The sequence below is a fragment of the Petaurus breviceps genome, unplaced genomic scaffold (assembly GCF_028583685.1).
Source record: "Petaurus breviceps papuanus isolate PSGF00001 unplaced genomic scaffold, PetGlider_PUasm1.0 91041, whole genome shotgun sequence".
NCBI classification, from domain to species: domain Eukaryota; kingdom Metazoa; phylum Chordata; class Mammalia; order Diprotodontia; family Petauridae; genus Petaurus; species Petaurus breviceps.
Window position 1 is genome coordinate 8,435,191 of NW_027187400.1, and position 24,029 is coordinate 8,459,219.

General features: G+C 41.7%; 1 protein-coding gene across 1 annotated transcript in view; it reads right to left on the reverse strand.

The window, feature by feature from the left end:
* CLIC4 (chloride intracellular channel 4) overlaps positions 1–23,486 on the reverse strand; it is a 325,774-nt gene extending 302,288 nt beyond the window's left edge. Inside the window, exon 1 of the mRNA XM_069079454.1 lies at positions 23,481–23,486. The gene's annotated coding sequence lies outside the window, so the exon portion shown is untranslated. The remainder of the gene's footprint in view (positions 1–23,480) is intronic.
* Positions 23,487–24,029: the final 543 nt, after the last annotated feature.

Here is a 24,029-nt window from a genome sequence, read left to right on the forward strand (position 1 = left end):
AGGAGAGGGCTTATTTTCGGGATAGGTCTTATTATTGGGGAAACACGGTAGTTTGTGGTCTCCAGGTGTCCTCCAGCTACTTCCCACCCTTAATCATTCATTGACCTCATTAACTCCTCCTGAAGACCCTCCCCAAACTCCTCCTCTAGACCACCCCTAGATTCCTCCCACAACCTTCTGTATATAAGACCCCATCCTGTCTTCATGTTTGTGAGAGTGCCATAGAATGACCTAGCACAGACTTACTGTGTCTAATACAAGCGAACTTTTAATAAACTTTACTTTTCTTTGGCTGAGAGAAGACTTGAGTCAAATTCATTCGGCAGGATCCAGTGTTTTGGTATTTTGGGGTCTCCAGAGCAACCCTAACCCTCTTAGTGGGTAACTTCTTCATTCATGGAGGCAAGATGGATCTTATAAACAGAAACACTATGGGAGGGATCTACTTGATCACCTACCAACCATCCTGGACTGAATTACTTGCTGGCATTTTGTTCCACTGGATCCTACTGATGGGGTACAGGCTCTGGGAACCTCCTTGAACTCTGATTGAATCTTCCCATTTGATGAGGCATTTGCCTGAGGCCACAGGCCTTTTTCATTGTGGCTCTACCCAAATCTTCAGCCCTCTAATTATCCAGCTAGTCTCCACCCCTGATCCTTGAGGTTACACACTTGAACTGGCCTAGCCCACCATTGTCTGTGGTCTCCAGGTAGCCTCTAGCAACTTCACTCATTTACTGGAGTCTGACTTCATTGATTCCTCCTGAAGACCCTCCCCAAATTCATTACTGGACTCTGACCTCATCTGACTCCTAAAGACCCTCCCCAAACTCCTCCTCTAGACCACCCCTAGATTCCACCCACAACCTTTCTGTATATAAGACCCCATCTTGCAGCTGTGTGTGAGTGCCATAGAATGGCCTAGTATAGACTTACTGTGTCAGATGATTCTGGCCCACTTGCCCAATGCAAGTGTCACAGATACTGAAGCTCCTTAATAGTCTACCCAATATGGTGAACTTTTAATAAACTTTGCTTTTCTTTGGCTGAGAGAAGACTTGAGTCGAATTCATTTGGCAAGACCCGGCGTGTTGGTATTTTGGGGTCTTGAATACCCTTACCCTAAACCTCATCATTTTATGATGACTCTCTTTACTATCTATCTTTCTTCAGAATCCTTTGACAGTTGCTTTCTCTAAATCTGGGGTATGCACCAGACTAAGCCTGGCTTTCCTCTTTTTTATCACTAACTCTAAGAGGGAGTAGTCCCCACGAGGTTACTTTTATTTTTATCCCAGCAACCAACTCCTCCTTATTAGTGAGAATTAGATTAAAAAAAAATTCTCTTGTTGGCTCCTTCATCTTTTGAAGGATGAAATTGAGAGAAATGATTATTTTTTATATTAATAAGTAATTATTAATTGAGATTAAAGTTTTCCCTTTCAATTTCTTCATTTGGAAATAAACCCCTGTAGGTTATTCAGCCAGCCTCTGAAGGGCATAGTTGATAGATGAGATCACCCAAATCCTCTGGGAACCTGCCTTTCGATCTTGGGTGGGACTCCACCCAACTAGGAGACCTTACAAACAGAATTCAGTCTAAGAGAGATCTTACCCTTAGGATATAAGCACCTATCTGTTCTTGGAAACTTCCATTAGAATTTAGGTTGACCCTATTTATGAAGGGGAAAACCAAACAGTGATGTCTGGGTAAAGATGGATTTTTTTGCCCAGATTGCTGAAGGTGGCTGAGTCTCCTAATCAGGTCATGTTCTCTGTGGGAGCAGCTGAAGACTTTTTGCCTACTTCCTCATTACTATGTCCATCCCTCATTGATTGTTAACTAATTAGAGCTGATTTCCACCCACAGGTACACCCCCTTTTCCAAAGACTTCTTAAGTATTCAGAGGTCTCAGGGGTCATCTTTGGTTTATGAAAGAAAGCCAAATGAGGCTTTTTTTTATTAATCATTCCCCTAGCCATAATTAATAAAATGACTATTAATTACCCAGAAATTATGTCTCTCAGATTTGTTGTCACACAATTACCACAAAGGCAACTTAGGAAATTATTAGCTTCTCTACTTTTAACAGAGAAGGAACTCCAGCAGGATTCTAGATAACTGAGCCCTCACCCCACCCTGCCCCCCATCCCTACACTATCTGGTCTCTGTGGCAGGCTTGTAGTCTGTTTTCCAAATTCATCATCTATTTCTTCTTTTTTTTTTTTTTTTCCAGGCAGTCTATAGTATACTTCAGGGACAAAATCCCTTCAGCTGGTTTCTCATTGACCTTCACCCAAGTACTCTGTGGTTCCTAAATTTCCTTGTATCAGAGTACCTTCTTAATAGACAATTATTCTACCACCCATCCCTTCTACCTGTCTGTTTCTTTTGAATAAGGTAGACCCATCCAGAGCCACATTCTATTGAAGAGTTTCATCCCACCAAATCTCAGTGATATCTGTGAGATCAAGTTTATCTCCTTGAATTCGGATCCCTCCTGTTTCCCTAACTTTGGGCATTTGTCCATAGACCCTGGGTTTTAGTCAATGATTTCTTTCATGGATTTTGACTCCAGTGAATTTCTGGGTGTCTCAATGGCTAGTCTTCCTTCTTTGTAGCTACTCTCCACAGTATGTATCTGACTTGGGGTGTCTATCCAGGCAGTCTTTTTCTTTGTCACCAACAATACATGGTGGTTTCTGTTGCCTTCCCCTTATCTACTGGGATTTTATCAATTGGCCCAAGAGGAACCAACTCATTGAGGCTGTCTCAATCAACTCCTCTCACACTAATTAGCCAGTCAACTAGCTTTTATTAAGTGCCCACCAAATGCCAGGCATTGAACCAAGCCCTGGAGACACAGAGAAAGGAATATGACAGTCCCTGCCCTCAAAGAGCTCACAGTCTAATGGGGGAGACTACATGCAAACCCTTATCTACAAACAAGATATAGAATGGACAAATTGGGGAAAGTTTCAGAGGGAAAGCATTAAGAATATGGAGGACTGAGAAAGGAGTCTTGCAAATCAGAAAAGTCAGTAGGCAGATATTAGGAGAGAGAGCATTCTAGGCTCGTGAGGACAGGCCAAGAACATGCTTGGAGTCAGAAGATGGAGTGTCTTGTGCCCCAGTGTACAGAATGCTATGCCTGAAGTCAGGAAGACCTGAGTTAAATGTCAATTCATAAATGCTTACTCACTGTGTGATCTTGGGCAAGTCACTTAACCATTGGAGACCATCCTATCACCTACCTCCCAGGATTGTTGTGAGAATCAAATGAGATGAAAATTGTAAAGCACTTAGCACATCACCTGCACAAAGTGAGCACTGTAACATTTGTCAGTTATTATTATTATTATGGGAATAGGGAAGAAGCCAGCATTACTGGATTGTTGAGTACATGGAGGGAGTAAGGTTTAAGAAGACTGGAAAAGTAGAGAGAGTCAGGTTACAAAGGGCTTTAAAAGCCAATCAGAGGATTTCATATCTGATCCTGGAAGTAATAGGGAGCTTCTGGAATTTATTGAATGTAGATGTGTGATATGTATTTTAGGAAGATTTCAGAGCTGAGTGGAGGATGGATTGGAGAGCCTTGAGGCAGGAAGGATGGAGGTGCCCTGGACAGTAATAATAAAGTTAGGAAGAAGGGAAGGTTTTGAGGTGAAGATATAGAGCTCAGTTTAAATTCAAGATGTCTGTTGGCCATCCAGTTTGAGACATCTAAAGCAGAGGTGAGGGCTGAATAAGTGGATCTGAGAGCCACCAACATAGAGATGATAATTAAAACCATGGGAACTGATATCACTGAGTAAAATATTATAGAGGGAGAGAAGAAGGCCCAGACAGAGACTTGGGGGACGCCCACTACTATTAGGGGGTATCATTTGGATAAATAACTACCAAAGGAAAGAGAGGAGTGATCAGCTAGGTGGTAGGAGAACCGGGAGAGAGAAGTGTCCCAAAAACCTGGGAAGAAGAAGGTATCAAAGAGGAGAGAATGCTCCACAGTGTCAAAGGCTGCAGACAGGTCAAGGGGAAGGAGGCTTGAAAAAAGGCCATTGGATTTGGCAGCTAAGAATCATTAGTAACTCTGGAGAGAGCAGTTTCAGTTGAATGATGAGGTCTGAAGCCAGATTACAAAGAGTTAAGAAGAAAGTGAGAGGAAAGGAAGTAGAGACACCATATCATAGATGACCTTCTCAAGGAGTTTAGGCACCAATGGGGTGGGAGGAAGGAGAGATATAGGATATAGGATATCTATTTATTCACAGCAGGTGAAGTAAGGATCTTTTGATGAGGGAGTCATGGGCAAGTTTCTAAGCAATAGAGAAGCATCCAGAAGATAGGCAGTGACTGAACACCACACACTTCATGGAAAACATTCACCATCCATGGACTAAATGCAGTGTGGTATTGTGTACACCTCTTACACTTTCTAACTGTGTGGCTACAGGAAAGTAACTGAATCTCCCTGATCTATAAAATGGGGATGGTGAGTGGGGTTATAGGGAGATTAACTGACATGTTCTTTCCCCATTTCCATCTTGGAGAATACCTAGTCTCCTTCCAAACCCAGTTTAGGTTGTTAACAAATCCTAGTTAACACTTTCTCCATCTTGAAATGACTTTGTATATACTTTGTCTTAACTCATTCATGTACATATTCTTATGTAGAAGCAAGGAAAAGCAAGGGACAATACAAATAAATATTTGTTTAATTGAACTGAATCTCTTTCATTGTTGGTTTTGAAACAGATGCTGGGTAACAACCACTTTTTAAGGATGCAGGTCATCAGGAAGAAATGTGGACCAGAGTAAGTGATCCTTCCAGCTCTGAAACCCAGCAAAGTCACAGAAAGGGGTCAGGTATCCGTTGTTAATCTCAAAGTAAAGATCAGGATAATGGAAGGGCCTTTTCTTTCTTTCTCTTTTTAAAAAATTATTTTTAGTTTTCAACATTCACTTTTATATTTTGAGTTCTAAATTTTCTTCTCCTTCTTCTCCTCCTTCCCCAAGATGGCATGCAATCTGATATAGGCTCTACATATACATTCACATTAAACATATTTCCACATTGGTCATGTTGTAAAGAAGAATCAGAACCAAAGGGAAACACCACAAAAAAGAAAAACAAACAAAAAGCAAAAATGGTATGCTTCGATCTGCATTCAGACTCCATAGTTCTTTCTCTGGTTGTGGATAGCAATTTCCATTATGAGGCTTTTGGAATTGTCTTAGATCATTGCATTACTGAGAAGAGCTAAGTCTATCAAAGTTGGTCATTGAGCAACATTGTTGTTACTGAATACAATGTTCTCCTGGTTCTGCTCACTTCACTCAGTATCAGTTCATGTAAGTCTTTCCAGGTTTTTCTGAAATCTGCCTGCTCATCATTTCTTATGGAACAGTAGTTTTCCATTATCTTCATATACCACAAATTGTTCAGTCATCCCCCAATTGCTGGGCATCCCCTCAATTTCCATTTCTTGGCCACCACAAAAAGAGCTGCTATAAATATTTTTGTATGTGTGGATCCTTTTCCTGTTTTTTATGATCTCTTTGGGATACAGACCTAGTAGTGGTATTGCTAGATCAAAGGGTATGCAGTTTTATAGCAACTTTGGGCATAGTTCCAAATTGCTCCCCAGAATAGTTGAATCAGTTCACAACTCCACCAACAATGCATCAGTGTTCTAATTAATCCATATCTTCTCCAACATGTATCATTCTCCTGTTTTGTCATGTTAGCCAATCTGATACCATGTTTCCCCGATAATAAGACACTGTCTTATTAATTTTTTTTGGAAAGAAAAACACCAGAGGGCTTATTTTCAGGGGAGGGCTTATGTTGTCCTGCCTCAGCTCTCCTCCGAGGCACTGATCTCAATGGCGCCAGCAAGCAAATCACTGGGGAAGAACAGGATGATGCGCTCACTGCTGCAGCTCTGATTGGATGCAGCTCGGAGCACGGCATGCGTTTCACGGGGGGGGGGGGGGAACGGTGCATACAGAGGGTGCCGTAATGTAGCGTGTAGCGCAGGGGATCACCTTCACTACAGTAGCAATCTCAATAGGGCTTATTTTCAGGGGAGGAAATCTTACACAGTAAGGGGAGGGCTTATTTTCGGGATAGGTCTTATCGGGGAAACATGGTAGGTATGATATGGTACCTCAGAATTGTTTTAATTTGCATTTCTCTAATCAATAGTGATTTAGGGAATTTTTTCATATATATAGATGGCTTTAATTTCTTCCTCTGAAAACTGCCTGTTCATATCCTTTGACCATTTATCAGTTGGGGAATGATTTGTATTCTTATATACAATGAGTTGTATAATTTTGACTCAGTTCTCTATATATTTTAGAAATGAGGTCTTTGTTTCCCAGCTTTATGCTTCCCTTCTAATCTTGGTTGCATTGGCTTTGTTTGTGCAAAAACTTTTTGATTTAATGTAATCAAAATTATCCATCTTATATTTCATAATGTTCTCTGTCTTTTGTTTGGTCTTAAATTCGTGTCTTCATAAATCTGACAGGTAAATTTTCCTTGCTCTCCTAATTTGCTTATATTATCACCCTTTATGTCTAAATCATGTACCCATTTTGGTATAGGGTGTGAGATGTTGGTCTATGCCTAATTTCTGCCATGCTATTTTCCAGTTTTCCCATCAGTTTTTGTTAAATAGTGAGCTCTTATGGCAAAAGCTGGAGTCCTTGGATTTATCAAACAGTAGATTACTATAGTCATTTGACTACTGTGTCTTGTGTGCCTAACCTATTCTACTGATCCACCATTCTATTTCTTAGCCAGTACCAAGTAGTTTTCATGATTGCTGTTTTTTAATACAGTTTTAGATCTGGTACGGCTAGGCTACCTTCCCTTGCATTTCTTTTCATTAATTTGAAGGGCCCTTTTTTTAATGCCAATCACTACAATGCAGGAGATGACCATATGAGATTCATGCTAATGGTATCACTATAAGATGGCTTGGATCCTGAGAAATTTTCCAGGAAGTAAGTCACTTTGTCAACCTCCAGGCAATCAGCCATACCCCTGCTTCTGTGACTACTCGATATTCCACTCTGCATTTCAAGTATAATTTGGCACAAATTCCCAAGGTCAGGAAGCCTGGAGGCTGTTTTTATTTGGGGGGGGGGAAGGGGAGATTAATTTTATAATCATTGGGCAGATCACCAGAGAGCAACTTCTCAACCTGGAAGCTGGCTAGCCAATAGTGTTACTGATCCAGGGGATAGTGGTCAGCTTTGGAGGGGGTAGGGATGGTGCTACCCCAAATACAACATTAGCTATAAACAGGAAATATTTTTTTTTCAACTCTTCAGAACTGTGTCCTTGAGCCTTTGGCAAACACAAAAAAGGAAAGGGAATTTGGTGGACAAATGAGGGGTCATGGCATGACATCAAAGCCACTCCAATTCATCCTGCATGATCCTGCCAAGATCAATCTTCCTAAATACCACTTTCATCCTATCTCTCCAACTTGGCTCCGCCAAGAACCTTCAATGGTTCCCAATTGACTATAGGCTAATGTCCAAATTCCTTAGTTTGACATACAAGGCCCTCTGTAGCAGAATGATTCTCCCCTATATGAACTCTCTGCTCCAACTGGGCTATCCCCTGAACATGGTTTTATTTACTTCTTTTTCTACTTCTTTTACCCAATCTTCAAGGTCTATGTCAAATCCCACCAACTGCCCTGTGCCTTCCCTGGGACATTTCAGTAAATGGTTCTCTCCTTTGGATTCTTCTACCATCTCTAACATTAACATAATTAAGATAATCTAACATACAGCTAACATTATCTATGACACTCTTTTTTCTTCTCCTGGACCCATGATTTTCTTAGTATAGAAAACTCCTGATAGGGAAAATCCCTTTATTAGGGTAGGCTAGTCCTTTCTCTGTAACCCAGAGGTCCTCCTGACCCTGAGCTCTCTCCCCATTACTTCATCCTATAAGAGATGACTGTTTTAACAAGTCTGTGTCTTACTTAACAAGTCTGTTTTGGGATTGATTGTGTTAAAACCCAGAGCTTGTGAATCCCACTTGTGGGATGGACTTGCTGACATGAAAAGAGAGGACTGAACTGGGAGGAGCTGGTGACGTGAATTTAGAGAGGCACAAGCAGAGAGAGAGGTAGAAGAATTTTTTGGAAGCAGTATCATGGAGGCAGAGATGGAGAGGATTGCTGAGGGCCAGTTCGAACTGCCCAGGACTTTTGAGAGCTGCCACCTAGAGCTGCCAATGACTAAAGAGACATGGCTGTTATGCTGGTACTTTGTCTGTCTGTTTTGATGTTGTTTTGCCAGATTCATCCACTGGTGAAGGACAGTCCTGTTGTTGCAGAGTTCCTGGAACCTTGCTGTTGGTTCAGAAGCCCTGAAGAAGGATTTTCTTGTTGTATGTTTACAGAAATCCTGGAAGAGGGTTTTGCTAATGTTTTCAGGGGTCCTAGGACTGTTCTGCAGACAGAGAATGAATTAATGAGGACACTGGCAATGTATCTTGTGGCCGTCTCCCCAGGAACAAAGATTGCTGAGAACTTGCCTTGGGTCAAGATGAAGAAAAGACCTCTCTTTGGGTATTAAATGCTGTGCTTAAGCTTGTTGTAACTCTGGAGTAGATGGCCTATTCAGTTGTGAGCCAGGGGTGGGAAACTTTTGGCTTTTTTGTGCTCTGTAACTGACCAAATGAATGTACTTTGCTTATGATTGGAAACTAATCTCCATTTGAGAAGAGGGACTTTGTGATTGACTAAATAAATGTAATGTCCAGGGGTGGAGTGGTACTTGGAGATTATTATTACTATTATTTTTTGCCTTTTGGAAGGCAATTGGGGTTAAGTAACTTGCCCAAGGTTACACGGCTAGTTTTTTTATGTGGGTGTTAAGTGTCTAAGGCTGGAACCGAACTCGGGTCCTCCTGACTCTGGGGCCAGCACTTTACTCACTGTGCCACCTAGCCACCACTATACTTGGAAATTATTGAATTACACTTGGTGAATGCTGTATTTTGAATTATGCTATATTTTTATTTTCTCTGTTCTTAATTTGTCACTAAATAAAATGGAGAGCAACTATGCTGGTATTTTGAAACTTGGGAAGCTGCCTTTACTTGGCATTACACCTCCCCAACACAATTGTCATCAGTCTCGGAAGTCAGGCACCATGTCTTATGCCACCATCCCTAACGGTGCCCATCACGATTCAGATACATGAATGACTCTTGTCAATGTGGATATTCCTTAAAACAGTACAGAATACGATCCATCCCTAATTACTCAACCTGTGCAACTTTTATCCTGGCCTTGCCTCATCACAGAGGGCACACACAATAGAGCACTGGGCCTGTAGTCAGAAGATCTGAATTCAAATCTAGCCTCAAACACTCACTAGCTGTTTCACCTTGGGAAAGTCACTTAATCTCTTTCTGCTTCATAATAATAATAAAATAATAGCCTAACACTTAGGCAGTACTTACTATGTGCCAGGCCCTGTGCTAAACATTTTACAAATATGATCTCATTTGATCTTTGCAACAACCTGGGACATAGGTGCTATGATTATACCCATTTTACAGATGAGGAAACTGAGGCAACAAAGGTTAAATGACTTACCTGGGGTCAAATAGCTAGTCTGTGCCTGAGCCTGGATTTGAACTCAGGTCTTCCTGACTCCAGGCCTGGAATTCTATCTGGTATACCACCCTAGCTGCCTCAGTTTCCTCATCTGTGAAATGGGAACAATAATAGCACCCACATTCTAGGATTGCTGTGAAGATAAAATAATATTTGTAAAGCCCTTTGTAAGTCTTAAATCTATATAAATAAATATCACTATATTTGAAGCCATTATTATTAACCATATGTTTGCATTACTGGTTCCAGGGAATACCAAGGTAGCTAATCTGCCATATTTCTTCCTACCCTTGACAGCACCTATCTTGGTAGATGTGGCCTTCCTCCTTCCCCTTCCCTTTCAGTGTAAATCCCTTCTGATAAGATTTGTCAGACCAGGCAAATAACATTTTTTCCAGCCCTGGTTTGATTTTATTAGCAAGTAGTTAGTCATTTCAGGACTATTTGTTGATTGAGATAGCTGTTGGCAGTGTCTCTGATAAAGGCCTTATTTCTAAAATATACAAAGAACTGAGTCAAATCTATAAGAATACAAGTCATTCCCCAATTGATAAATGATCAAAGGATATGAACAGGCAGTTCTCAGAAGATAAAATTAAAGATATCTACAAGCATATGAAAAATACTCTAAATAACTATTGATTAGAGAAATGCAAATGAAAACAACTCTGACATACCACATCTCACTTGTCAGATTGGCTGAGATGACAAAACAAGAAAATGATAAATGCTGGAGAGGATGTGGAAAAATTGGAATGCTAATGAATTGTTGGTGGAGTTTCGAACTTATCCAACCATTCTGGAGAGCAATCTGGAACTATGCCCAAAGGGCTATAAATAAGTGCATACCCTTTGACCCAGCAATACCACTTCTAGGGTTCTATCCCAAAGAGATCAGAGAAGTGGGAGGAGGACCCGTATGTGCAAACATATTTATAGTAGCTCTTTTTGTGGTGGCAGAGAATTGGAAATCAAGGGAATGCCCATCAACTGGGGAATGGCTGAACAAGTTGTATATGAATGTAATGGGATACTATTGTGCTATAAGAAATGAGGAGCAGACAGACTTCATAATAACCTGGAGAGACTTATATAAGCTGATACTGAGTGAAAAGAGCAGAACCAGGAGAAATCTGTACACAATTATAGACATAACATATGTATCACAGACACAACATATGTGTGATGACCAACTTTGATAGACTGGGCTCCTCTCAGCAATGGAAGGTCATAAGACAACTCCAAAAGACTCATGATGGAAAGAGATGTCAACATCCAGAGAAAGAGATGCAGAGTCTGAATGAAGATTGAAGCAAACTACTTTCTCTCTTTCTTTTTCTTGTTTTGTTTTGTTTCTTCTTTCCCACTGATCGTTCCATCAGTTATAATCCTTCTTTACAACCTGACTAATGTTTAATGTGAAAATATATATAGATCCTATATTTGAGTGCATGCCGCCATGGGGTTCAGGGGGAGGAAGGGTAAAGGGGGGAAATTTGAACTTGAGGGACTGTGGAACTGAATGTTGTAAAGTAAAAGTAAATAGACAAATTAATTTAAAAAAAAAGGAATAGCTGTTGACTGAACTTTGACTGGTGCCTAAAAGATACAAAAGTTCACCTGGTAGGGAACTTGCATGGCCTAGGCCTGGTAGATCCAAAGCCCCAAAGCCACCTGTGGGACATGGTTGGCTCAGCACTGTGAGAAAGGGCCAGACAGACAGACACCAGATTAGCTAAAATCATTTGAATTTTGCTTTCCAGAGCCTTCTATTTACATGGGTTATTTCTTTGACAAGACTTTAGTGAGTGAGTTATCCTTGTCCTCAGTGACCTTTGAGCTCCCCAATAGTATAAGAATTGCTGAGGTGGGACTATAACACACACACACACTCCCCAAGTACAGACAAGTATTATCTGAAGCAGACCTGTAACTAGGGCAGGGACACTAGGGCTTTGTGCCAGGGCACCAAAACGGAAAGAGGGCAAACAGCACTCGTCCTCTTTCTTCTGGCCAGAGGACCGCACCCCCACCCCCCCAAACTATGCTTGGCATCTAGTTAGCAAAAGTCGGTGCTTCCTTCCCCTTCCCCCACCCTCTACATTCCTGGGTGAGCTTCTCCCTGGGCCCTTCATCTGTGATCCTAAATCTGTGAGAAGCAGAATAATATGGTAGACAAAACACTGCACTTGCAGTCAAAGAGACTTAGGATCAAGCCCATCATGCGTTTATTAGCTCTGTGACCCTGGGCAAATCAGTTACCCTCTATGAGCCTCAGTTTCCTCATCTGTAACATGGGCATAATAATAGCACAAACACCCACAACCCAGGTAAGAGAGGCAAAGCACTTTGCAGACTTTCAAGCGCTAGTTATTTATCTGCTACTATTACTGTTGTTGTGATGAAGCCAGCTGTACAGCGGGTAGGAGCAAGAGGTCTTAGAGTCAGGAAGACTGGAGTTCAAATCCCACCTCAGATGTTTATTAGCTGTGTGTGCCTGGGCAAGTGATTTAAACTCTCTGAACCTCAGTTTACTCACCTATGTAATGGGAACAATAATAATACCCACCGCCCAGAATTGTTGTAAGCATCAAATGAGATAGCATAAAGTAAAGTGAAATATAAATACTCGGCATGTTGATGATGATGGTGATGACGTGAACCTTCCAGAAGCCAATGTGAATCAGAGGATTCAAAGTCTAGAGGCACAAGAGGCACTTTTTCCTCGTTTTGAGGAACTTTCACAGAGGGATTTTTATTGTAGTTGTTCTGTCATTTTTCAGTCGTATCTGACTCTTCCTGACCCCATTTGGGGTTTTCTTGGCAGACATACTGAGTGGTTTGCCATTTCCTTCTCTAGCTCAATTTACAGATGAGGAAACTGAGGCAAACTGGGTTAAGTGAGTTGCGCAGGGTCACACAGCTAGTGAGCCTCTGAGGTCAGATTTTAACTCAGGAAGGTGAGTCTTCCTGACTCCAGGCCCAGCACTCTGTGTACTATGGCGCCACCTAGCTATTCTTGCACAGATACAAGATGGGAAAAGAAAGGAAACCAGTCTGAAGGAGAAGGGAGGCTTCCATGGTTTATTTGCAATTTCTTTTTTTTTTTTTTTGGCTTTTTGGAGGGGGGAAGGCAGGGCAATTGGGTGATTTACCCAAGGTCACATGGCTAGTGTTAAGTGTCTGAGGCTGGATTTGAACTCAGGTCCTCCTGACTCCAGGGCTGGTGCTCTATTCACTGTGCCACCTGGCCACCTCCATTTGCAATTAAAAAAAAATATTATTTACAAGAAACAGGCTTTCCATTGAAAGGTATATCAGCCCCACAGCTGGGTGAGCATTAGATTTTGTGGACTAAGTTGCAGAGGACTAAAGTTATTGGGAGATAATCAATAGTGATGGGGAAGGTCTCTTGCCTTACTTTACTAAGACAATGACCATCCTGGCCCCAGGGGGAACTAGAAAGGTGGGAGGGTAAGACAAAGAGCTGAGCTTTAGAGGTCATGCCTAAGACACAAGTATAGGAAAATAAAGTGAGGAATTTGAACTAACCCTACCTCTAAGAGGAAGGACTTCTTCACTCCAGCTTCTGTGTCAGTGTGGGTGTTCCTAGTGAGTACCACACCTGCTCTCTCTTGAGAAGTGTAATAAACACCTTCCTTTCTTTGTCCACTCTGTTTCAGGGTTCTTTCAGTGAGAAGGGCTTTGCTGTATTAATGGGTATATCACATGGATCTTCCTAAGGGCCCCCAGGGAAGCAGTGGGCAGTGGAGGCGCGTCTGGGTTAACTCCCTGACCCTGTCTGGGAAGTCCTGTGATCCTCACAATTGCGTTCCTCATGGAGATCTTGAAAAACCCAATCTTAAAGAAGGAAATAAAAATAGCTATAACGGAGCTATTAAAGGAAAACAACCCCTGGTCTTCATGAATTCCAAGGAGATTTCTATCAAATTTTAAAAGAATAATTAATACTAATGCTACATGAATTAATCTCAAAAACTGAGAAACACTTTACTCAATTCCCTTTTTTGAGACAAATATTGTCCTAATACCTAAACCAGGGGAAAAAAGAACTATAGCTCAAAATGATTAATCAATATCAATTCAAAAATTTTAAATAAAAAAAAAACAACCATTAACTATAACTCACACAGGCAACTCACTTAACATTCTTGTGTTTTCTTACTGAATAATAATAACAAATAATAATAATAATCAAGACCTGGCATTCATATTACATTTCAAGGTTTGCAAAGTGCTTTCCAAACTCGACTGGTTTTGTGGATAATGAATTATTGCATAGTATCTCATAATATGAAGGGTTAAAGGAATATTTAATAATATAAATAGGTAGGTATGGCTTAGGTCTTTATCCTGACACTGATAGAGGCAAGGAATAATATTAGTCATACCTGGCATGGCAGAAAGAACACTGAACTGGAGGACAGAAAGCCTAATTTCTAGTCCTAGGTCTGTCACTAACTTGCTGAGTGACCTTGGGCAAGCCACTTCCCTTCTCTCATTTTCTATTTTTTCATCTATAAATGAGGGGGTTGGGTTAGATGACCTCTAGGACCCTTGCCAGCTCAGCCATTCTGTAGGATCTACAGCTAAGTCCTGAGGAGTATGAATAATGAATTTCCCAAGTGGTCACATTATTCAAATTCAAACTACCTATTTCCTTTGGGCTAGAACTAATTATCATACTTTGCATAATGATAACTGAATAGTGTGAATTCAAATACATGAACCACATCAGAGGATTGATTTATTATTTGCACTAATCAAGACCCAGCTGTGTGTTGTTTGGACGGTCCCTGACCCTACCTCCTCTGCACTCTCCTCCCTCCCCCCATCTTTAGTTGATGAAAGGTAATGGAAAGATGAAGTATTAATATGTTAAAAGGAAATACAAAAGTGAGTCTATGCTGCTATCCTTTAATTAAATGTAAAAACAATTTCCTGTTGCTTTTGAAAGGGATTCTGGCCTTCAGTTGCCTGAAGATTGGCTGTACCCCAGGTGACCTTTAAAAAGCTAAGCCTGCCAGTCCCAGAGGCAATCAAGGCACAGTTAAGGCAAGGAATACCAGCTTTGTGGAATGGGACCCCTTTGGCTCTACCAGAGGGCAGCAGGTAGGAAAATTCCATTTTCCGATTTCCCATTCTCTCCATTCTGGAAAGCAATTTGGAACCATGCCTCCAAATCACTGAACTCTATATACCCTTTTGACCTAGCAATACCACTACCAGGCATATACACAAAAAAGACCAAAGAAAGAGTCAATGCAAAAATATTTAAAGCAGCTTTTTTTGTGGTGGCAAAGAACTGGAAACCAATGGGGTATCCAGGTATCCCAAGGCTGGAATTCCTTCCCACCAAATACCAGTTCCCCCTTTCCCTGTAAACACACACACAGCAGATAGCAAAGAAACCCCATTTATCCAAGTCAATAGGAAAACAAAAATCAGAGGAAGTATAAATAGGAGAATATATATATATATATATATATATATATATATATATATATATATATATCAGACAATACAGCATAAAGGTACTCTCCCTCAAGGGGAAACGCCCCAAAGTCTCTAGCATAGCAAGCTGGGGAAAGGGACATGATGGAGACTGCCCTCTATTCTCATGTCAGTTTCTTTCCAGAGTCTTATTCTCCCTTTCGTAACTTGAAGAGGGAGTCTTCTCTCTTGAAACTGGAAGCAAGAAGAGCCTGAAAAAACTCAGGAGATCTGAAGAGACTGGAGTTCTCCTCATTCTTACTCTCACCACCTTTGCCTCACCCCTCAAACATTGGTCTTTACCAATTACAAAGTATTATAGAGAAGAGAGTCTCATACCAATGGGCTCTGGAACTCTGGTTACACTTTGGTAGATTTAGAAAAACTTGATACGATCTTAATCACATTTTATACAGCACTACACAGTTCCCAACAGGTTTTTCCCCAAATCTATGACATGGGTAATTTTACAATATTATCCCTATTTTATAATTAAGGAAACTGGAGCTCAGAGTCAAATCAATGAGTCAGGTCAAGAAGTATTTAAGTGCTACTATGTGCCATGCATTGTGCTAAAAACAGTCCTTGTCCTCCAGAAGCTCACAGTCTGAAGGAAGGAGACAACATGAAAACAATTGCGTACAAACCGCATACAGGATAAACTGGGAGTAGTCTCAGAGGGAAGATCCTAAGATTAAGGAGGACTGGGAAAGGTTTCTTGTAGAGGGTGGGACTTTGGCTAAGACTTAAAGAAACTCGGGGAAGTCTAGAGGTGGAGATGAAGAGGGAGAGGATACCAGGCATGAGGGACAGTCAGGGAAGATGTCTGGGGTCAGGAAATGGAGTGTATTATGGGATAGAAACAGCAAAGAGGCCAGCATCGCAGAGCATATGGAGGGGAGTAAGGGTGCAAGAAGGTTGAACACTTTAAAAGCTGAATAGAGGATTTTATTTTTGATCCTGGAGGTAATAGGGAGCCAGTGGAGTTGATTGAGCAGGGGAAGTGATATTGTCAGAGCTGCATTTTAGGAAGATCACTTTGAGAGATGAGTACAGGATGGACCCACCAGCCAGACATTGCTATAGGCCAGGCATGAGGTGCGGCCAGCTTGGTGGCAGCATCAGAGGAGAGAGGATGCACATAGGAGAGATGAAACAAAGGTAGAAGTGACTATTAGATATGAGGGGGTGGGGAGTGATAGAGACAGAGATGGGGGTAAGGGGAGGAGAGAGAGAGAGAGAGAGAGAGAGAGAAACTGCCTAGTTACAGGACTGGTCTGCGGTGGAGGAGCCCCTCACCCTCTGGCCCCCCTGACTCTGAGTACATGGCTCACATCAATACATCTCCAGGTATACAATAAAATCTTGACAAACAAAATAAGTTTCCCCCCCAGATGAGAGGGCAAACTGTCCTGTGGCTGGTTGAATTGAAATTCATATTGGCTAAAAAAAAGAAAGCTTCAATCATTCATAAAACCTGCAAGTTTTAAAATTGTACAAACACTTGGGTCATGTAGGCCCTGAATCTTATAAATCATAAAATCTTATAAAAGATAGTATTATAGAGTGGGAAGGGCTCAGGCCTGGGAGCTAGGAGGCTTTTGAGGTCTATTCCTTTACTGCGCCACTGACCAGTGTGAAGACCCTCCCTGTGTCTTAGTTTCCTCCTCTGTAAAATGAGCTGGAGAAGGAAATGGCAAACTCACTAGTTGTGTGACCCAAGGCAAGTCACTTCATCCTGTTTACCTCAGTTTCCTCATCCATAAAATAAGCTGGAGAAGGAAATGACAAACTACTCCAGTATCTCTGCCAAGAAAATCTCAAATGGGGTCATAGAGAGTTGGACATGACTGAAACAATAACAAAAAGTTGTTTAAATACTGCTTTAAAGTTTGGAGAAAAGCCTTTTCAGATGTTAAATAGGCCCATTTGTAGGAGGTAAAAAGCAGGAAACAGAGTCAAGGTAGGAGATATAAAGTATGCCCCTTTAATATCTGAGTGGGAGCATTTGCATAATAAAGTTTGGAAAGTGTTTTACAAATATGATACCATTTGACCCTCACCACAACCCTAAGAAATGGGAGCTATTATTATCCCCATTTCACAGATGAGGAAACTGAGGCAGACAGAGGTTAAGTGACTTAGTATGGGTCACACTACTGATATCTGAAGCTGTATTTGAACTCAGGTCTTCTCTCTAGGTACAGTATTCTATCCACTGCCTAGCTGCCTCTCAAGAAAAGATCAAGACCTTGCCTCTTGGGCACAGACTACCAACCTCTTTACTTTTTTTCCATCCACTCTTTTATATCAATAAGCAGGGACAATTTAATGAATTAAAAGTGTGGGGAATATTAGAGCTGTTTGGTAATTAGTGGGTCAATAGCCATTTCCTGGTTTATGACTTAGCCCACATACACACACAAATTTGGGAAGTATTTCCAATAGATTCCTTAAGCTAGGTTAAAGTCTCTGACTGAAGGGCCCCAGTACTGTACTGGGAATAGTTTTTGAAAGAAAAGATTAAGACTGAGGGTGTTAACTCTCAGGACAGTTCTTGTACTGAGATCTTGGTACCTGGGGCTGAGAATCTCCTTATCCAGAACAGAGACTGAGGAATAGAATCAGGGAGGGTTCTGCTAGGCCTAGAGTAAAAGGTTCCTATTATTTCTTGAGATGAGTGAAAACCCCTAGAGACTGAGTTTCTGGATAATTAATAATCAATTTATTAATTAGGTTAGAAATTGATGGTCAGCGGTTTGTCTCAGTAACCAAACATGCCAAAGGAAACCCTGAAACACCTTAAATCCCTACTGAAAGGGAACTCCCCTGACAATTGAAACTCAACCCTGAGCATTGGACTAAGAGTCTTCAGTTCCTCCTGCTGAACTGGCTTGATCATGAGACTCAGCAGCCCCAAGGCATGTGGGCAGGGGAAGCCATCATCCATCTCCAGTTAGTTTTGTCCTTCAGGAGCTGAGTTGCCCTACCAGGTGTGGGGATCCTGCGACCTTGAGGCCATATATATGGCCCTCTAGGTCCTCAAGTTTGGTCCTTTGACCGAATCTAAACTTCACAGGACAAATCCCTTTAATAAAAGAATTTGTTGGGGCGGCTAGGTGGCACAGTGAATAGAGTACTGGCCCTGGAGTCAGGAGGACCTGAGTTCAAATCCAGTCTCAGACACTTAACACAAAAACTACCTGTGTGACCTTGGGAAGTCACTTAACCCCAACTGCCCTCCAAAAAGCAAAAAAAACAAACAAAAAAGAATTTGTTCTGTAAAACTTGAACTCAGTCAAAAGGTGGCACCCAAGGACCCAGAAGGCCACATGTGGCCTCAAGGCTGAAGGTTCCCACCCCTTCAGCCTAATATCTAATGGAGGGTCCCAAGGACAGGGGGTTCATATGGCTGAATTCTGTTTACACTCTAAATAGAAATTAGGTCCCCAGTTGGGTAGGGTATCATGCAAAGTTAGTAGCATGTGCCTTGAGGGCCAGGAGTGATCTCATCAGTCAGTCATGCCCTTCAGAGACTGACTGATCTTTATAGAAGATGGGCCTTAACAGAAGAAAAAGGACAGAACACATATTACTAATTAGTTATCAATATGATAGTATAATGTTAATTTTTTCATTCTTAAAGAGCACGGCAGTACTCTACCAAGGGTTTCGGATGAGCTAGAGGTGGGCAATGAAACAATATTCACTGGAATTTCACAAGATCTATCCGTTCTTTAGGCATGTGCCTCCATTTGTGAACTCCATGTGCGCCTGCTTCTGACTCTGGGTACATTTGTGGGAGAGTAAAGATATTTTGCTGCTCATGTTATCACTATCTGTCATTATCAGTTAGCATCCTTACATTGTGTTGACTGTATTCTCTGGCTGGCTAGAGGCAAAATGAACAGTACTGCTCATGAACTATAGTTTAGGACAAAATACCTTGAAATTGGGGTAATGTCAACTCAGGACAACATGGGAGTAAGAGTTGTGATGGGGTGAACTCAGAGCAACAGGATTCTCTTGTTGAGGTCTCAGCACTTTACCTTTGTTTTTGGGAGAGTCTCTTTGTGCTTTGTGTGATATCTCCCATTTTTGTGTGTGATTGTGTGATATCACCATTTTCCCCCTTTCTACTCAAAGTTAATAAAACCTTGATTAGCCTTTTGAAAAGACTGGAGATAATCAGAAGGAAGGTAGAATGAGGAACTTGCGTAAGCATTCTAGTGTAAATAGAACAGAGGGGTTATCATAAATCCACATTAAAGATAAAAAATGCTGGGACCTAGAAGTTGCATGCCTCCCAAGGGTGATGAAGTAGTTATAAAGAAGGAGGAACCAAAGCTAAAATTATATAACTATAGGAAATCCCCAACTCATAAACAGGTTGTTTTCTAAAAATGTGTTTATAATTTGTTTGCTTAGATATTAGAATGCATTTTTCCATAGAATCAACATCATAAATCATGCCTAGGGTTTTCTGGCTATCCACAAAGACCTATCTAACCCATAATATAACTGAAATACTACACATTTACAAAATAAAGTAGTAGCAAATATTACACTAAATAACAGAAAATGAATTTATTAATTAAATAGAACAGAAAAAATAATAAAATTGAATAAGAGTTCTTAAAAATCTTATGTTAGAGCTAGAAGGTGCTTAAAGATCATCTCTTGAAAACCCTCATTTTATAAATGATGAAATTGAAAGTCACTTTAGTGGAAAAGCTGAGTCTGGAACTTTGGTTTCTTAATTCTTAGTCCAATACTCTTAAAACAAACAAACAAACAAACAAACAAACAGTATTTTATTTTTTTCAATGAACAAAAATCTGTTTTCTCCCTCTCCCACTCCTTCATTAAAAAAGAAAAAATTAAACTCTTGTAACAAACGTGCATGGTCAAGCGAAACAAATCCCAGCATCCAATGCTCTTTCCACTCTGACTGCCAATTATTTGATGTAGAAGAGGATGAAAAAGTCGGCCCAGACTTTTATGGTAATTCTGAAGGGACTTTAAATTGACCATTTTCAGCCCTTCAGAACCTGGCCCTATTTTTCCAATCTTCCCATGCCTTACTCCTCAACATGTACTCTCTTTGATCTGGTGACACCAGCCTCCCAGCTGTTCCTCCCTCCAACAAGACACTTGTCTCTAGACTGAGCATTTTTTACTGGTTCTCCCCTATATCTGGAAAGCTCTTCCCACCTTCTAGCTTCCCTGGTTGCCTTCAAGTCCCAGATTAAGTCCTACTTTCTACATGAAGCATTTTCCTAATTTCCCCTTCCTACTACTGCCTTCTCTCTGTTGATTATTTCTAATTTCTTCTTTATTTTATGTGTTGGTGGCTGGGTGGCACAGTGGATAGAGACCACCTAGAGTTGGAAGGACTCTTCTTCTTTAGTTCAAATCTGTCCTCAGACATTTCCTAGCTGTATGACCCTGGGTAAGTGACTTAACTTTGTTTGCCTTAGTTTCCTTATCTGTAAATAAGCTGGAGAAGGAAATGACAGACCATGCCAGTATTTTTGCCAAGAAAACCTCCAATGGGGTCATGGAGAGTCAGATACGACTGAAAAAGTCTGAACAACAAGAAAAGGGCTGTAGAAATTACACTTGTCAGCTAGGATATTATTATTGTTACTTTTTTTTGGCTTATAGATGGAACAACAAAAAAAGATTCCTGAGGATAATCGCTGGTGAAAGAAGGGGAACAAATGGGGACCAGAATGGGATGGGGAGGAGTAGGAGAGGGGTGAGTACTGAGAATTTGTAGAAAAAAATATGTCCAAGGAAGAATTAATGGAGTGATGATGGATGATTCAGGAAACTTGTGGATTTGATGTGTGTTGGGGTTTTTAAAAAGTGTGTACTTTCTGAGAAGTGGGGGAGGAGAGGGTGGTGTAAAAAAAGGAATATGTACATACTCATGACAAAGAGATTTGTGAAGAATTAACTGAGTTAACATTGGTGAAAGATTGCAGAAAGGGGTGGGGTGGGTGAGAATTCTCAATGGTGACCACAAAGGATGTAATTTGTCTAGGATGGCTTAGAGGCCAGAGCCCGGGTGGGGAAGGGTGAAGGTGGGGGGGAGGAAGGTGCAGGGAGAGAGGAAAATGTCCAGCCTGCTCTACAAGATATTTCTAAGTAGGGTGTATGGCGTTTGGGGAGTGGCTCTATTGTATTGTTAGGCTAAGTCTTAGAAGGAAGGCAGTGGCCAGACATCATGTGAGTGGCACAGGAGAGAAGTTTGGGAGGTAAAACCAATCCATCTTGGCAATAGATTGGCTAATGGGATGGGGGGGGGGAGTGAGGGGTTGAGAATGACTGTGGATTTCCAACCTGAGTGAAATCCTTTCCTCTGACACTGCCACCACTCTGATGCTATTATCATCACCTCCCATTTGGGCTATTATAATAGCCTGCTGGTTGGTTTCTCGGCCAAGTCTCTCCCTACTCTAGTCCATCCACCACTTAAGTTGTCAAACTGATTTCTCCAAAGGGCAGTTCTGACTATGTCACCCCCTATTCAATACACTCAGTGGCTCCCTATCACCTCCAGGATAAAACACAAAATCTTTTGTTTGGTATTCCAAGTCCTTCACAACCTGGTCCCCCTCCTACCTTTCCAGTCTTCTCACATTTTACTCCTAAGTAACTCACCCACCCCAAATCTGGGATCTAGTGACATTGGTCTCATTGCTGTTCCCAGTAAAAGACACCTCCCAACTCTGGGTATTTTCACTGTCTGTCCCCCAGGTCTGGAATTCTCTCCCTCATTGTTGAAATCTCTCCAACTCCTTGGCTTCTTTCAAGTCTATGACAAGCCCTTTTATTTTTTATTTTTTGCTTTTTGGAGGGCAATTGGGGTTAAGTGACTTGCCCAAGGTCACACAGCTAGTTTTTGTGTTAACTGTCTGAGGTCGGATTTGAACTCAGGTCCTCCTGACTCCAGGGCTGGGTGTTCTATTCATTGCGCCACCTAGCTGCCCCAACAAGCCTTTCTTGATCCCCTTCATGCTAGCACCTTCCTTCTGCTAATTAGCTCCAATTTGCCCTGAATATATCATCTTTTTACATAGCAGTTTGCATATTGCCTCTCCCATTAGACTGTGAGTTCTTTGAAAGGAAACATTGCTTTTTGCTCTTCTTGGTAGCCCTAGCCCTTGGCACAGTGCCTGGCACATAACAGATGTTTATTAACTGACTGGAAGAATCGTGGACAGCAATAGGGAAATTAGAAAGAGGGAAGGGCTTGGGGTAGAAGGGAGAAAGATGGGTAATTTCTCCTAGTTTTGCATCATCTGCACGTTTTGTAAGTATACCAAGGTTACACGGCCAGGTGTTTCTGGGTGGGTGCTAAGTGTCTGAGCCCAGATTTGATCCCCAGGTCATCCCGACACTGGAGCCGGTGCTCTTACTCACTGTGCTACCTGGCCGCCCCTACTATCCGTGTCTTTATCCAAATCATTGATAACTAGTGAGAGAGCACAGGACCAAGTTCAGATTCGGTGGGGGGGGGCACTCCATTACAGATTACCTTCAAGGATGACATTGAATTGTTATTATCTATTTGTTGATTCTGGCTATTTCACAGTTAGGAACCCATCAAATTACACTACTATCCAACTCATATCTCCCTATCTTTTCCATAAGAATAGTAAGAGAAACTTCATCAAACTCTTTACTAAAATCTAGGTAAATCAACTTCCTTCCTTCTGCTGTCCAGGCTCCTGCCTTCTCTGCTTCCTCTACCTGGATCCCTGGAACTCAGACAGACACACCCCTCCCAAAAAGCCAAATGAACCAAGGCTGCAAAGAAATGCCTCTAGTGGACCATACCCAATGTTTTTGGCATGGTTGCCTGCCCTCAGATTCAGAAATTCAAGAAAACCTTCGACATGATCAACCAGAATAAAGAGGATTCGCATGACACGTTGGCCTCATTCGGGAAGAATCCCACAGATGAATATCTGGAGGAAATGATGAGTGAGGTCTCTGGCCTATGAGTTTAACCATCCTCCTGACTCTATCTGGAGACTGACCCTCAGGATGTTATTTTCACTCCTTTCAATGAGGCTCACTTTCTGGGGATGCTCACTCCTATGGGTGACTGAGTGAGGAGGAGGTGGATAAGATGGGTTTTGAGGAGCCCATCAACAAAAGTGGCAACTTTACATGGAATTTGTCTAGGTCCTGAAGCAGGGGGCCAGGACAAGGACAAGAAGTCTCTACACCCTCCCCTCTCCTCCCCTATCTTTCCTGCTCCTCATGCCCTCTGCATTCCATATAGACCCCATGTACTCTGAGAGTTGATGAGCTCTTGCATGGGCCTTTTTGTTGTTGTTCAATCATTTCAGTTGTGTCCAACCTTTGCAGTCCCATTTGGGGTTTTTTTGGCAAAGAGAATGGAGTGGCTTGCCATTTCCTTCTCCAGCTCATTTTACAGATGAGGAAACTGAGGCAAACAGGGTTAAGTGACTTGCCCAGGGTCACATTGCTAGGAAGTAGGGCCAGATTTGAACTTAGAAAGATGTTTTCCTTATTCCAAGCCCAGTGCTCTATCCACTGTGCCACCTAGCTGCCTAGACCAGACATATTTGCCAAGCAAGAAAGCTGAGAGTCACTGGGAAGGGTCTCCCTTGATTTTGGCTGAAAGGCATGAACCTCAGACTTCAGGCTGGCCTGAGGACATTCAAGGGAAGAGAACCTAGCACAGAGCCTTGGGGTCCCCTTAGAGTCAATGGGCACGACCAAGACAAAGATCCAGCAAAGAGTGGCCACATAAGTCGGGGGGGGGGAACCAAGAGAGGGCAATGCCATGGAAATGAAGAGGAGAGTCA